Source organism: Limulus polyphemus, unplaced genomic scaffold, assembly GCF_000517525.1.
Source record: "Limulus polyphemus unplaced genomic scaffold, Limulus_polyphemus-2.1.2 Scaffold55, whole genome shotgun sequence".
Lineage (NCBI taxonomy): Eukaryota > Metazoa > Arthropoda > Merostomata > Xiphosura > Limulidae > Limulus > Limulus polyphemus.
The window spans coordinates 300,149-317,222 of NW_013665665.1; the positions used below are offsets into that span (position 1 = coordinate 300,149).

At 30.9% G+C, this 17,074-nt stretch overlaps 1 pseudogene; it reads right to left on the reverse strand.

The window, feature by feature from the left end:
- Positions 1-8,038: 8,038 nt before the first annotated feature.
- Positions 8,039-17,074, reverse strand: part of LOC106463726 — an 18,843-nt pseudogene continuing 9,807 nt past the window's right edge.

Consider the following 17,074-nt stretch of genomic DNA (forward strand, 5'->3'; position numbering starts at 1 on the left):
AAAACACGTTGGAAAGCGAAGTTCATGAAGACGTTTAGTCGAATAGATATCCATTGTGTATAGAAGAAAAAAAAAACACATGGAAACGAAACTTGTTGTTTTTCCTGCATAGTCTCGTCACAAATGCAGAACTGAAAAGCTGGTGAACAAGTTATATCTAAAGTTCTGACGAGTCTATAATAACGAGATAAAACATCTTCTGTTTGTTAATTGGATCTCTTGAACGCAACTGTTTAAAAATTGGAGTTTACATATTGTTATATTATACTAACTGACTAATGAACCTAAACATTTGTGACAATAATACCTAGACTCATAGAAAACTGATTATAAAATTAAGATGCTAACAATGAAATAAAATAATTATTATCATCAGTATGCAATATAACTGTTTTAGTGCTTTACTGTATTTTGATACGTTTATATATATTATTAGAATTAACTACACAAGAGTTATCTGCACTAGTCGTCCCTAATTTTGAACTAATCTGGCTGACAAGAAGGAACGCAGATACTAAACACCACCCACCGCCAACTTTTAGGTTACTCTTGTCAGACCGAATAATGGGATTTCACTGCCACTCTTATAATGCATTTACAGCCCCAAAGTGCAGAACTAAATTTGTTTTCTTTTTGGTGGAGCTTTGCATGGCCTGGTGGTTAGGGCGCTCGACTCGCGAGTTCGAATCCCCGTCACTGAACATGTTCGCCCGTTCAGCCGTGGGGGCTTATAATGTTTCGTTCAGTCCCACTATTCGTTGGTAAACGAGTGGACCAAATGTTGACTGTGGTTGGTGTTGACTAGCTGTCTTCCCTCTAGTCTGTCACTGCTAAATTAGGGATGGCTAGCTTATATAGCTCTCGTATAGCTTTGCGCGAAATTCAAACCAAATCAAACCAAACTTTTTTGGTGGTACGGGACATAAACCACAGAATCTCAGCTCCATGTAACGGCACGCTAACTATTGGGCCACGCTCCGTCCATTATGCATGGGAAAATTGTCAACCGCATCAATCCGTTATAGAAGATTTAATTGAGTTTTCGCTTTTGTTGGTTGTATGTAAAACAGGTATGTAATATATATATGTTTTCTGTGCTTAAACCATCCTACAGTTTGTATATTCTGAATACATTGTAGGCTAATTATATTTATGTTTTTTCTATATGTAAAGTTACCATTTATTGCCACGCATTTATAAAACATGTGTTGCAAGCATAAAACATGTGTTGCAATTTTCTTTCTTTTTTTAGAACACAGTAGCTGAAGGCATGTTTCAATCGATTTCGTGCGCAATGAAACAATTCACTCCTGTAAGAAGGTTTCAATTAGTTACTGAACTCATACTGATTTAAATGGCGCCTGTCTGAAAGAACGATATGCGTATGACGTTCGGAATGTACTGCTGTAACACCGTGTATTTTACATGAAATTTAAGCATGGGGTTAGTGATTAAGTACGGGAGAGAATGTTCGCTTGCATTGATGCTTATTTTGCGTGTGTACCATACTCACCAGAAAACAATTTTTAAACAAAAACTGAGCAGCTGTAGGGCATTATCGATTTAACTTCATTAAAAAAAACTCATTACACGGTGTTGCTTCAGTAACGAATTAGATGAGCATGCACTACGCATTTGTATCGAACATTGAAAAGTTTATGTGATTGGACCAGAAATCAAGCAAAACAGAAAAGAAAGGGGGAGGAGGAGGGGTAAGTACCCCAAACTTCTCATTAAGTTATATCAAAGCAGGCATTAACTAATGCAACGATGTGAACTGTTCATACAGGTAAGAGGAACGGTACAGATAGTTTGTTCAATCACGGCTTAGCCCGCATGGTCACTCACGTGAGACGTATTACATTGAAGGTTCGATGTCTACATATCTACCGGTATCTGCACTCAGCGAGCGCCAGCTGCCCGGAGGCCAGTGTTTGTAATACTTGAAACAATCCTCGCTTCTGAATTGAAAGCTACTTTTTTTTTTTCATAGGACAGGGTTGGGAAATACTTTTTTCAATAGCGGACAGCTGGAAGCAAAAAGATTGGATGTATTGTACGCCAGGTTAGCGTGACAGTGTTTGGGTATTATGTTAAGCCTATTTCAGTCGTTATTGGTGTAATTTTCGGTATGATTATACAGCCCTGTCTAAACTGGGTTGATAAGCAGCTTTCATGCCTATTTAGTTTTTAATTTGGTTAGATAAATCTAAGAAAACCTCTTGATATAAGAGTTTATCAGAGCTAACTGCTCGTAAAACAAAGAGATTTGATGTATTTTTTATATTAATTAATATTAACTTCTGATAGAAGAAAGCTATGTACACGTACATCATAAAACAGTGTGATAATACATGGATTTATAGATTAATTCCTCATTATTCTTAAAGCTATTTCACGTGTTAGTGCTTGAATCTTTAAGTTAGTGCACATTTATTGGATTAAGCATGTATTTAACTTTTAAATTCAAAGACATTCTGAGTGAGTTACACCATATGATACTTATGGCGAATATGAAATCGATTAAAGTTGGAAACTTCAGTTGTCTGTTTTATTCTGAATCAAATCAATTTAAGTAGTCTGTTTTATTAATAATAATCGCAACTAAGTTAAGTAATCTGTTTTATTCTTAACATATACAACTAAGTTAAAATATCTGTTTTATTCTTAATAAACACAACTAAGTTAAGTAGTCTGTTATATTCTTAATGAACACAACCAAGTTAAAATATCTGTTTTATTCTTAATAAATACAACTAAGTTAAGTTATCTGTTTTACTTTTAATCAAAACAACTAAGTTAAATAGTTTGTTTCATGCTTAATAAACACAACTAAGTATTCTGTTTTATTCTTAACGAGCGAAAGTACCCGGCTTTGCTTGGGTTATAAAGTTGATAGTGTGTTAACTTATTTTAGAATAAAAGTATAACCTATATACTGTTGTTGTTAAACAACATCACGTAAATGCCATTGTTAGAAGGCATATAAGGAATCACTTTTTTCTATGTGGTTTTTCGCTTGCTTACTTCACAAAAAGATGAGCACGCGCTCACGCACATTGATAAGTAATAATACCCAGGTGCAAACCCTCAGTTTCCACTTAGTATGGGTATAAATTTTCAGATTTTTAGGTTCTTTCCTCTTGGAGCTAAGGCGGCCACAAACAGAAACACAGACTAACAGACACGCCCTTTTGTTATTATAGATAAACACAACTAAGTCATGTGTTTTATTCTTAATCAATACAACTAAGTTACATAGTCTGTTTTATTCTTAATCAATACAACTAAGTTAAATAGTCTGTTTTATTCTTAATAAACACAACTAAGTTAAGATATCTGTTTTATCACTAATCAACAAAACGAAGTTAGATAATTAGTCTAAACGCAATATCGTAACAATTAACATTCCGAGATGAAGATATTAACTACTCTAACAGGTAAGCGTATGAAACAAGTAAACCATGACAGCTTCCCTTCAAACTACTTACAGTAGTCTTGCCATACATAATTAATTAACACTGCTATTGTGATGCAGCATTACTGATATTTAGATAAATCTTGATGTGATATTTACAAACCACAAAATCACAATGACAAAAGCTCATTAGTACCGTAATGGCTTTCTATGATGTAATAATGTTGTCATCCTAGTGAATTTTACTGTTACCACTAACAAATTTCTCTATTACCATGACGCATCATAATGTTACCAGTCGAAATTTTACAAATATCATGATGATTCTCACAGTTACCATTAACAAGTTTCACTATTACCACAAAGCATCTAACTGTCAGTAGATGAATTTTCACTAATACCATGATGACTCTCTCAGTTACCATTAACAAGTTTCACTATTAACATGAAGCATCTAGCTGTTATAAGACGAGCTTTCACTACCATGAAGCACTTAGCTGCTATCAGACGAATTTTCATTACCACGAAGCATCTAGTTGTTATCAGACTAACTTTCACTAATACCTGATGACTCTCACAGTTACCATGAAGCATCTAGCTGTTATCAGACGAACTTTCACTAATGCTCTGATGATTCTCACAGTGTTACTATTAACAAGTTTCACTATTATCATGAAGCATCAAGCTGTTGTCAGACGAACTTTCTTTAATACCATGATGATTCTCACTGTTACCATGATGAATTCTCAATAACAGCATAATAAAATCATTTATTACCACAAAAAATAACATTTTCTAGCGAAAATAATAAGTTTATATAAAATAAGTATATAAAGTTTTGATGACTTTTGAGTTTTGAGGTGTCTTTTTTTTTTACATCTTATACCGCTTAAATAAATGGACAAAAAACAAACACGAAAGTATTCATACTGAGTAACAAGAAACAACTGCAAAAAATAATGCAGAATACATTCGACATTTAGGAGAAAGGGAGTTGGAGCTCCTAACAACCTTCAACTTTCTACCCAACCACCATAACAACACATACTAACTGAAAGGAATAGGAATTGACAACTGACACCCTGCACAACCCTTATATGCAGCTATTGAGAAATATAATTATATTAAGTATACATATTAACAAAAGAGGAAATAATTAAAGTTAGTGTAGCAAAGATAATTATTACATAAATGTGTCAAAAAACAATTCATCATTTTTTAATCTTCAAAGACTGTGGTATAATTGACATTTTACAACCAAGTTATCTTCAGAGCTTGTTTAATATAATCTTGACTTCGTTTAATAAACGCCATTAAGGTAAGTAAGAAGTCTAAGTTATTGTACACGTTTCAAATGTGTTTCAAAAACTATGAAGTATCATGTAAATGTAAATGTTCCTTCCAATGCTTATTATATTTTTGATGTAATGATTTCCTTCTTTGATAGGATTGGTAGATGATTTCTAGATATATTGATAGGATTGGTAGATGATTTCTAGATATATTGATAGGATTGGTAGATGATTTCTAGATATATTGATAAGATTGGCAGATGATTTCTATATATATTGATAGGATTGGTATATGATTTCTAGATATATTGATAGGATTGGCAGATGATTTCTAGATATATTGATAGGATTGGTAGATGATTTCTAGATATATTGATAGGATTGGTAGATGATTTCTAGATATATTGATAGGATTGGTAGATGATTTCTAGATATATTGATAGGATTGGTAGATGATTTCTATATATATTGATAGGATTGATAGACGATTTCTAGATATCTTAATAGGATTGATAGATGATTTCTAGATATATTGATAGGATTGGTATATGATTTCTAGATATATTGATAAGATTGATAGATGATTTCTAGATATATTGATAGGATTGGTATATGATTTCTAGATATATTGATAAGATTGGTAGATGATTTCTAGATATATTGATAGGATTGGTATATGATTTCTAGATATATTGATAAGATTGGTAGATGATTTCTAGATATATTGATAGGATTGGTAGACGATTTCTAGATATATTGATAGGATTGGTAGATGATTTCTAGATATATTGATAGGATTGGTAGATGATTTCTAGATATATTGATAAATGAAATTTAAAAACTTATTTGGATAGATAAAAGTAATTAAATAAGTGAGAGTTTTTAAATACAACAGAGAAACTTGACAAAGTCTGTTTTCAGCCTCACTCCATTTTGTTACTTGATTTTTACAACGAACTTATATTACTTATAGTGACAGTATCTGAGCACTAATAATTATGAGAACACCATAACTTTTGTTAAGATTTCAGATCTTTAATGACTTCGAATTCTGAGTAACTGACTCTATTGATAAAATTAATTTTGAAGGAGCAATGGATTTTCGTCAGTTTTCTGTGACATTATAATTTACAAATTTCAACAGCGTTTTAGATTTAGCATTTTATCTATTTTTTGTCATTTGAACATCACATCAAACAATTACACCGGTCCAACAAATTTGTAACACATAACAACACAGGTTAATAAATAAATGTATTATAGAACGTTATTACACCCTACTGTGTAGCTGTATGGCACTGTTTAGATTGTTTTTTATCGTTAATGGGCGAGCTCTGTTCTGCCCTCCAAGGGCATCGACACCTGGATTTTAGCGTTACAAGCCTTCAGCCTTACTGCTGAGTCACTGTGAGCATACTGTTTAGATATTCATTTTCTGTAATTTTATGTTGTTGTTTTTCTTTTTATCCCATTTTTTTTTACTCTTAACAAGTAATTCGATCTGACTGATATTTACTTTATGTACTTATAGCCTGACTTCCTGATTATTCATGAAGAGTAAATAGATATTTCTTTTTATCAACTGGTTTATTGTGATCTGTAAAATACAATGATATTATCATAACAAATAACAGCAAATACAGGAATATTTTCACGCATATAATTATATGGATTTTAACAACGTTTTGAGAGTTGTTGTTTGTAATTAAGCACAAAGCTACACAATGGGCTATCTGTGCTCTGTCCACCACGTGTATCAAAATCCGTATTCTAGCGTTGTAAGTCCGCAGACATCCCGCTGTGCCACTGGGGGGTGATGTTTTGAGAGAAAAGTATTATTTTTGAGTTCGCTATAGCCATACGAGACAATTACAATGATAAAAAATCCAACGTGGCCCTTCAGTCACAGTAAAAACCACCTTTTCTTTGATTTACTATCATAGAAATTTAAAGCGTGGAACACCGCCCTGTGAAGTTAAAAGCTGTCTGAATTACACAAACAAATTCTAATTTTTTTGGATCTACACACACATGGAATATTATTCTCCATTGTCACCCTCCTATGAAATATTTTTGAACTGAGAACTGTGAGAATTCGTAAATCATATTAGAATTCCAAACAAGGGTGAATGACATTTTTACATCGTTTTATATCACAGAAGAAAAAATTCTACAATACCAGATATTATACACTTATTTAACATACTACTTTTATAACTAAAATGGCACTCCAAAGCACAATTTTAATCTTCATAATAATTCAAGTAGGATTGTAGGACAAACAGCAGTTTGTAATAACTGGCACCCTTCAGAAAGATATTATAAAACCTAATTTTGAGCAGTTTAGTTTCGTATCTGAAATACCAATGAAATAAGAAAAAGTCATTCATTTCATTGGAAAGTATTTCTTTTTATCTAAATATACAAGTTTATAGTTTTATGAATTCATACCAATCTATTCCGGCATTTAAAAAAATACACGTGGTTGTAGTTTTAATAATTTGAGCTTTACATTCTATGTTTTTTAATAAGGTAATCATATATATACATATATATATATATATCGATGCCTGGAGATGCACTTAGAAAAACGATGATCCTTTTATAATGAATACCCTAAAAATAAAATTAAACGTAATTACATTTCCAAATATTGTGTTGTTGAGTAATTTTATAGTCATTTATCAATAATAATATATGTAAATTTAATATTTACAAATAATGATTCCCATCCAGCCTTTTCACGAAGTTGCCTGAAAGTCAGCAGGCTGGGTTTACAACCAGAAGGAGAGAGAGATTTATAGTTTCTGCTGTTACTTGCTTTTATTTATTTATTTATTCTTTTTAAGTTCAGCGAAGTATTAAAAAATTGACGTTTTCCCTTGTCAGTTAGTTGAATAGCCCTATGATACACATACGTAGTAGCCATTCCTTTCATTATTCTGATTTAGAGCTACTGTTTTGCATGAGATATAGTGTATACGAAGATATGTATGTGCCCAAAGGAAATGGGGAGAAAAACAGTACTGAAAAATGGAAACAGCAATTGAAAAGAAAACAAAGCCATGTATAAAAAAGATAAAAAGAAACATATTGAAAAAGCACTGAAATAACGCAAAAACAAATGCAAAAGATGTATTAAATGATGGGAAAGTGTGGAGTTTGTGATAAAACCTATAAGAAAAATATTTGTTTAGTAAAAGCAATGTCAGATGTTGCAGTACTATGAAAATCTAGTATACCTGGCTAATAGCAAAGCGGTCAAATTAGAAAAAAAGGAAAATACAAATCATATGAAAAATTGTTCATTAAATTATCTTTATTTAATACTGTTTTATTGTATACACAAATCATACATCTGTTTACAAATATATTAACATATCTCTTCCACTTCTTGATTCTGACTAGAGAATTGAAAGTCTGAGAAGGAGAGAACACGATTCTATATATATCACCACCATGAACGGATATGCAGTTGCCATATTTCGAAAAATTAAGAAAATATATATAAATTAAGATTGAGAGGTTGAAAATTCATAGAGTATATTGATATTAATTGTGAAGATTTACAAACCAAAAATAAGAATATATTGTAGGAAGCATTTCAATCATCCAACGATAAACTGTATAACATTAATTCTGTTGTCAGAACAACTGTTTTAAACATGACACACGCTCACTTGATTTCTTTATAGTGTTTAGTGGAGCCATATTGAAAACACTCAAATATACTACAAGTTAATTTGACAGACTTCACGAATTTGAGAATATAATTAGATCAGAGTTCAATTAATGAACTTAAATAATAGGGATTGGTTAATTCTATGCAATTTACCCTGTGTTATAAATTACCCTGTAGCAGCTAGAGCTGTCTTACAGTTAAGGTTACTAATTACCTTTATTTACATATCTATATTGGTACTGTTTAGAAAATTGATGATAATGATCAATTTGCTGAGTCAATTTTGTATTGTTTCACTTATGGTAAATCGAGTTTAATAAGGATCGTATTAAGTAGATTTTATTCGTTACTGCATTCCTACGAGGTCTATATTAACATATATAAACCTTTGGACACAATTTTTACCCTGGTAATTTTTGCAGTCTACGTTAAAATAATAATTTAATGAAATAATAAGCAAGAAGAAATCTTGTGATTTGGCAACAAGTATTTATAAAATACGAGCTAATCTAATGATCAGTTATTTAAAGTTTATTATTAATATAAGAAAAAAAATCTAAATATAGTACTTCCGATTTAACTGATATTCATGTCAGTTCTTCTTTTCAAATAACTGCTCCAAATAGATTATAAAACGTTTTTCACTAACATTCATCTTATCAATTTGAAAAATAAGCCTTAAAATATCTAATACTTTTGTAAGTGGAAGGAAATTTATACTTTAGTTGCATGTGCTCGATAATAGTTATAAAGATCAATACTATAAATGTTTGCTTCTGATATTCGAGCAAAGCTACACAAAGGCTATAACAGTTTTCATCAGGTTGTGTGTTTCCAAATATAATATTTAAGGATTACTTTACTGAGAGTAATCACGTAAGTATGTTATAAACCAACTGGGAGACATACAAATTTCTGACGTACGAGGTAAATAACTTTTGATTTGTTACACAGGTTTTGTTTAAAATAAGATCATTAATTTGATATATCAAAGTGAATATTATTTCGTAGTTTTGTCTAATGCACTCTTCGCAAAGTTCTTATTTTAGAATATTTCCTAGTCCACTCATCCGAATTACTAGTTTTTTTTTTGTAGGCACAAACGATTTCGTAAATACGTCTCTTTCCTCTGTGTTTGATAGTAAATAACGAAAGACAATATTAAGTTGACCAAGTAGTTTCACATGGACTGCATTCTCCTAGCTCTTAGTAAATTAATAGAGAGTATCAGAAAATATACATATATTGCCCTTTGGACATTCAGTCTTTATCATAACTCTATGAGTCCATGAGAGGTTCAGAATCCTCATCACTGGAGCGATTTTTCCGTGGGTCCTCTGGCGTCCATACTTTCGCTATCATAACATTCCCGTTCTTAGAAGTCTGCTTCTCATTGGTCCACGAGAGTGAGTGACCAGCCAATGGAAGATAACCATTCAACCTTCCTGCAAGTAACAAATTAACTATATTTTTAAGGAAGGCTAGGAATATAAATAAATCACAAATTACTTACAATTTGGAAGTGGTGTAACAGCTTACAAAAGAAGGAAATTATATTGAATGACCATTTTTGAATAAAACTAACGCTAATAAAAATAATTTTGGTCCAGTAAAATCTAACCTACCTTTTAATCTGAGTTGTTTTAAGTTCATTAAGTTACTATCTATAAATATACAGATCAGACGTGTAGCCAGCAGGGTGATGACGCTTAGCTGAATTTTTTTGGAAAATTTATTTAGCTAATTTCTGAAAATAATTCATCACGTCTAGCTATTATATTTTGTTAAAATAAAACGTTGTTATTTTAATATATATATATATATTGTACATGAAAAAATATTTTGTGCTGTTACAGTATTGTTTTTGTTTGCCTAATTTGAAATGTTCAACATATAAGTACTACATGCATATCTATAATTCTATAATACACGTGGACCTAAATATAGGGGACCTTGTTTCACCTTAGTTTAGGAACCAGAGAGAGCTTAATCCGCCCTGTACATGGCTTTTTTATTTTTTTTGGTGGGAGGGGGGGGGCGATATATCAGATAAATATTGTTCACTATAAACAAGTAAGAAGTGATATATTATTAAGAGTAATATTTGAGCGAAATCTTTAAAACATGGTATATTACATGTTCCACAATGAAAAATGCATTCACATATTATGCACAGGCCATATGCTAGAACTTGGTATATTGTTCAATTTTCCCTTATGATAAATCACAAAATAAATCTCATAGAATCCATCTTTATTTACAAGTTTCGCATTCTTGTTCTTCTTTTTTGGAGAATCTAGAACAAAACTGGCTATGTAGTAAAAAAATATATTTGTCAAGGTATTTCGAATCCAAAGCTATAATTAACTTGATTTAATTTGACAAAATATACACACTGTACAAATTGCAAGACATGCCCAGCAGAAACAATCTCAGTGAGTGAATTGTGTTAGAAACTGATTATGATAATGATTGTGAAACAAGTGATCTCACTTGGTTATCAAAGAAAGTTAACATATATTGTATCTATCTTATACGAAACAACAGTAATTTCTGTTTAGTAGTGATTCGCACTGCTGCAGAAACGAATGTTTTAAAAACACTTAAACGTCGTTATGCACTAGAAGTACAATTTGTTATTTTGTTTCCTTTACGGTATACAACGGTCTTCATATTTAAGCAGTTTTCAATTTCATCTGTCAAACAAAAAACATATGGTAAAATTAAAAAGGTGCTGATTTGTGGTTTGCCTCAATTTTAATCTCGGTCTTTGGTCACTTAAAATAAGGACATGCTGTAAACGCTTTTTTATACTGTGATGAGCGTTGGGATCATAACAAGGATATATGGTTAACGTTCAGATCATGTGGTTATATGATCGGGATTATAATTAGGAATACTGGTTCATGCTTAAATAAATCAGTTGTTATTGACATGACGTGGTTAACTTCTACATTATTTAATTATCTTTGCAATTTCAACTAGAATTCGTAATTAATGTCTAGAGAATTTACTAGTCGTACTATTTTCAAATAGGGCACATGACCAATGTTTTCATAACACAGTTTAGAGTTGGGAATTCAACTAAGAAACAACATAAATAGTTACGTGATCTCGCTAACATTGGAATTACAACTATTGGATGTGTAAAGCTTGCGTTATTTGGTTAGCACTGTGATTGAAAGTAGGGTAAGCACCTACTTCTGGAATAACTAATTACAACTTAATTAGCACTGAGATTACAACTATAGGATACTAAATAACTTGGTTAGTGCTGGGATTACAACTAGGATATTAAATAACTCGGTTAGTGCTGGGATTACAACTAGGACACTAAATAACTTGATTAGTGCTGGGATTACAACTTGGATATTAAATAACTGGGTTAGTGCTGGGATTACAACTAGGATATTAAATAACTTGATTAGTGCTGGGATTATAACTTGGATATTAAATAACTGGGTTAGTGCTGGGATTACAACTTGGATATTAAATAACTCGGTTAGTGCTGGGATTACAACTAGGATATTAAATAACTTGGTTAGTGCTGGGATTACAACTTGGATATTAAATAACTGGGTTAGTGCTGGGATTACAACTTGGATATTAAATAACTGGGTTAGTGCTGGGATTACAACTAGGATATAAATAATTTTATTAGTGCTGGGATTACAACTAGGACACTAAATAACTTGATTAGTGCTGGGATTACAACTAGCATATGAAATAACTTGATTAGCGCAGGGATTACAACTAGTATATTGAATAACTTGATTAGCTTTGGGATTACAACCAGGATGTTTGTTGAAGGTTTACACAACCTGGTTAGTGATGGAGTTAAAACTGGAATAGATGGTTAATGGTTACAGAATCTGATTATCATTTAGATTATAAGTAAATGATAGGTAGCTATTCCTTACACAATCTGGCAAGCCTTTGAAACAGAATTAGGATAACGGTCAGCGATGAGTAATTTGTGTCCATTTTTACGAAACATATTAAAATATTTTCATAGGAGAAATACAAAAGTTAAGAACTTTGTAAGATATTTCCTAACTTGTTTAACATATCTACCTAAGGAATGTCTTCGCTAAGAACGACTTAAAGACATAATGTATTGGGAACATATGGATCTTTTAAATAATTAATAGAAAGCTATGTTACATTTATGGAATCTAAAGAACACAATATATTGGGTACACATGGATTCTATAACTCAAATTGGATGGTGAATTATGTTCAATGTTTTATTAATCACATATTCTTTAATTTTTATAAATGTAACATATCTTTCATTTATTTAATAAGAGGTGTTCGGTTAATTACGAAAAGCTAATAATCTAAAATACTAGAAGTCATAGCACACGTTTTCAAGTCGTGAGATTTTTAGTCTTGTCTAACAACAGCCAGTTCTTTTTTCCTGTTTGTTTTCACTTATACAATTATTTTACTTAAAATAAATATTGATTTATCGGTATAATTCAAGTTATTCAAGTTATTGGCAGTGGCCACGTATAGCTCTATCTTAAGACGCCTGTTTACCAATCGTACACCTAGGAAAGAACTTAAGAAGGTTCTTCAAGTATAAAAGCTTTTAGAAAACACGCTTAGGAAAGAAATCTTTGCTAAGTTATGTCTTAGGAACAATTTTTTTTTGAAATCCTTTCATAAAAATGGATCCTAGATACTACTGGTATTAAAACTAGTATATGGTTAATGTTTTATGTTAAAACTATGTTTTTAGACCTTGGAAAGTGAAAATAAGGTCTAAGGTTATTCTTTCAGTTAGTAAATCGTATGGAGTTGAGATTTTCAATGTCTTTGAGATGTGGTGTTTAGTATCTTGAAGTAGAGTACTACATATCTCTTGCACATACAATATCGAGAATATCAGATACTTGGAGTGTATTTTAAAGTTAAGAAGACAGAACGATTGAAATAAAATGATAAAAACTCCATAACCTGAGCGCTTCCGAAAGGTGGGCCTTTCTTTTTCAGGGGTAAACTAGGGACGATTGAAAGAGTAGTCATGAAAAATGTGGTTTCAAGAAGTAGATCCGAAGACGAAAGAAGACAACATTAAGGTTTGACTGGAAATACTATAGTGCTGACATAACTAGAGAGCAAAAGACATGAATCTGTTCAAAGGGTTGTCTTGTTGCTGTCTATTACCGATCACGATGGTGGAAACTTAAGTGGGTAATGCTTACGTAATATTGGCAGTATTTTCACTACCAATAGGTGATACAGATAATGTGCTAACACAGCCTGTTTAGTGTTTAGACTACAACTAGAATATAGTTATAACTTAGAATTTCAACAGTAAAATACACTTTCAGCACTCAACATAAAGTTATTTGGAACTGAAATGTAGTTTTAATTTCTTTATATCACTCTTAATTCAAAACTATCAAAAATCCACGATATAAGAACATTACGTCTATTTAGTCTTAATTTGAGTAGTTACGATACCATTCAAATCTCACTCAGTTAACTTGGTATTATAACCTTTAAAGCATACTTATATCTTACTTGATTCAATTAGTATATTATAACCTTTAAAGCATACTTATATCTTACTTGATTCAATTAGTATATTATAATATTTAACGCATAATTTTGTCTTACTTGATTCAAATTGTATTATCACATTCGAAGCACAATTACATTTTACTTGATTAAAATGGTATTTTAACACTAGCATAATTATATTTTACTTGATTCAGTTGATATTGTAACACCTAAAGCATAAATTATATCCTACATATTTCAATTAGTATTATAAAATCTAAAGCACAATTATGCCTTTCTGGATTCAATTGGTATTACAACGCGTAAAGCAATTTTGTCTTATTTAGCTCAACAGCTATTACCATATTAAAAACACAGTTATATCTTACTTAAGTGATTTAAGTGATATTATAACATTCAAAGCAAAGTTACGCCTTACTTGATTCAAATTGTAATATATATAAAATGTAAAACATAGTATTGTCTTACGTGATTCATTGGTATTTTCACGCATAGGGCACAAGTAAATATTACTTTATTCAAGTGTTATAACATTTAAATCACAATTAAGTTTTACTTTATTCAAATGTTATAAAATTTAAGGCACAGTTAAATCTTACTTTATCCAAGCGTTATAACATTTAAGCCACAGTTGTCTTATTTAATTCAAGTAATATTATGACATTTAAGACGCATTTAATTCATTAAATCAAACCTTGTTCATCACGTATCATAGCAGTTAAGAAACAACTAAACCTTGCTTCTTCACTTGGTATATTTTACGCTAAGTTAGTCAATTAATATATTAAGGCACACTTCATTTTTACCATTGCAACATATATTACAAAATGTAACTAAGTCTGACTAATCGGAAAAAATTATATTAGACATGTCTCAGACTTATCTGATTGAATTGGTTAGATTACATTTAATGTACAGTTTAACCCTAGGCATTCTACTTGTATATTTGTGTTGTTTTGATGAAATAACGAAGCACATTTAAAAGTTTGTAGATTTATGTTGTTTCTTAGTTGAATTCCCAACTCTAAACTGTGTTATGAAAACATTGGTCATGTGCTCTATTTGAAAATAGTACGACTAGTAAATTCTCTAGACATTAATTACGAATCCTAGTTGAAATTGCAATGATAATTAAATAATGTAGAAGTTAACCACGTAATATCAATAACAACTGATTTACTTAAGCATGAACCAGTATTCCTAATTATAATTCCGATAATATAACCAGATTATCTGAACATTAACCATATATCGTTGTTATGATCCCAATACTTATCACAGTATAAAAAGCGTTTACAGCATGTCCTTATTTTAAGTGACCAAAGGCCGAGATTAAAATTGAGGCAAACCACAAATCAGCACCTTTTTTAATTTTACCATACGTTTTTTGTTGGACAGATGAAATTGAAAACTGCTACGTACTTATATATCAAGTATCCTTATTATAGTAGGATAAACTGAATTTATTGATACATATTACAGAGCAAGTTTTGTTTTGATATATGCCTATGACTAACGCAGTTTAGTTTTCTCTATTTATGTTTTATTTTATCTTTATATAATGATGTTGTTGAAAAGTCTTGAGCCCTTGGTTTATAATTTACTAAAATTTTATAAATCCAACAAATATGAAAATAATTAAAATATTTTCTTGGACACTTGTTTAAGGTCATAAATAGATAAATACAGTTAAAAACAATAACCTATTTTTGTTTACACAATAAACATTACTTTTACTTGAGAATGATCTAAAGTCTCAAATAGAAATTATGTTTACTGTGTAAACAGAAATAGGTCGTTGTTTTTAACTGTACTTATTTTATATCTTAAAATCTTATTTAAAAGTAAACTGTAAAAGTTTAGAAAACGAAGATCGTCTTTTCATTGTAAACTATCTTTCATTTATTATTATCATTATAGAAGTTATGAGATAATCGTGGGTGCTTGTGAGTAAATCCATGGAATTAGAAGTACATAATCTAAAAAATAGTTTGTATATGTATATCTATAATAACAAGGTAGACTAAAATTACATTTTTCTTCTAATATTGGTAATATCATCCAGAATCTGAGTATGTGGAAGAATTAAATAGAATTAAATGCACTCTATGAAACAATAAATATGGTAAACTTTAAGTGTATATTTTTCAACAAGTAGTTGGATTGGACGTAAGCTTATGTAGAAATGTCTATAACTAATCAAAAATCAGTTGTGACATGATTCTGAAAGCGTGTTAAAAAATATGTTCTTATAAATATATCAATTCTCATTGTCTGAAAGAAAAATTCGATTTACCAATTAAAACATACTATGCAAGTTAACTCAAGGAACTGAAATAACCCTTGAAATGAGCACTTAAAATAAAACTGGGCAGACAGTTTCGAAGTTAAGCTTATGTAGACCAATTTCCAGGGACGTAGCTGGAAACAACTACTTTCAAACCTCTTTCAAATTCAAATAAACCGAATCATAACACCGTCATAATAAAATATGTACAGAATAGGCCTTGTAATTTTGACTCTTGAATTACAAACTGCTAAGAATGTTTAAAATGAGTTATATAAACTGAATTGTATAGTTTAGTCTACGAAATTGGTCTTTGATAGGAGACCATTTTCCGAATATCCTTATTCTTCTTTTTTCTTTTATTATTATTCGTACCTTCAGTGATTTCATTGAATCCAAGACCCACCGTCAAAGCTTCTACATCCTTCAAGTTCCAGCTACGACCCTGCATTCTTTCAGCCAGTTGAGAAAGGCGTTCTGAAAATATTAACCCGGTTTCACAAGAGTAAATAAGTTCATCTACATTTTATAGTTTGTACATACATTTTGCGTCCTATCACTACATTTTGTAGCTCTCATTCAAGTCTCCTTAAATCAAAGTAATCTTTCGTTTTCTTTAGCTAATAAAGATATCACTTAAATAACATCGGTATAGTTCGTCTGTCGTTACTATAAAAAATGTACGAAGAAAGTAATTTTAGTCATTTTAGAGAGGAAAAACGACAAAACAAAATCGTGAAAAACGACAAAATGAAGTAATAAACGATTGTTTGTTTGCTTGTATTTTGAATTTCGCGCAAAGCTACACTAGGTACTATCTGCGCTAGCCATCCCTAATTTAGTAGTATAAGACTAGAGGGAAG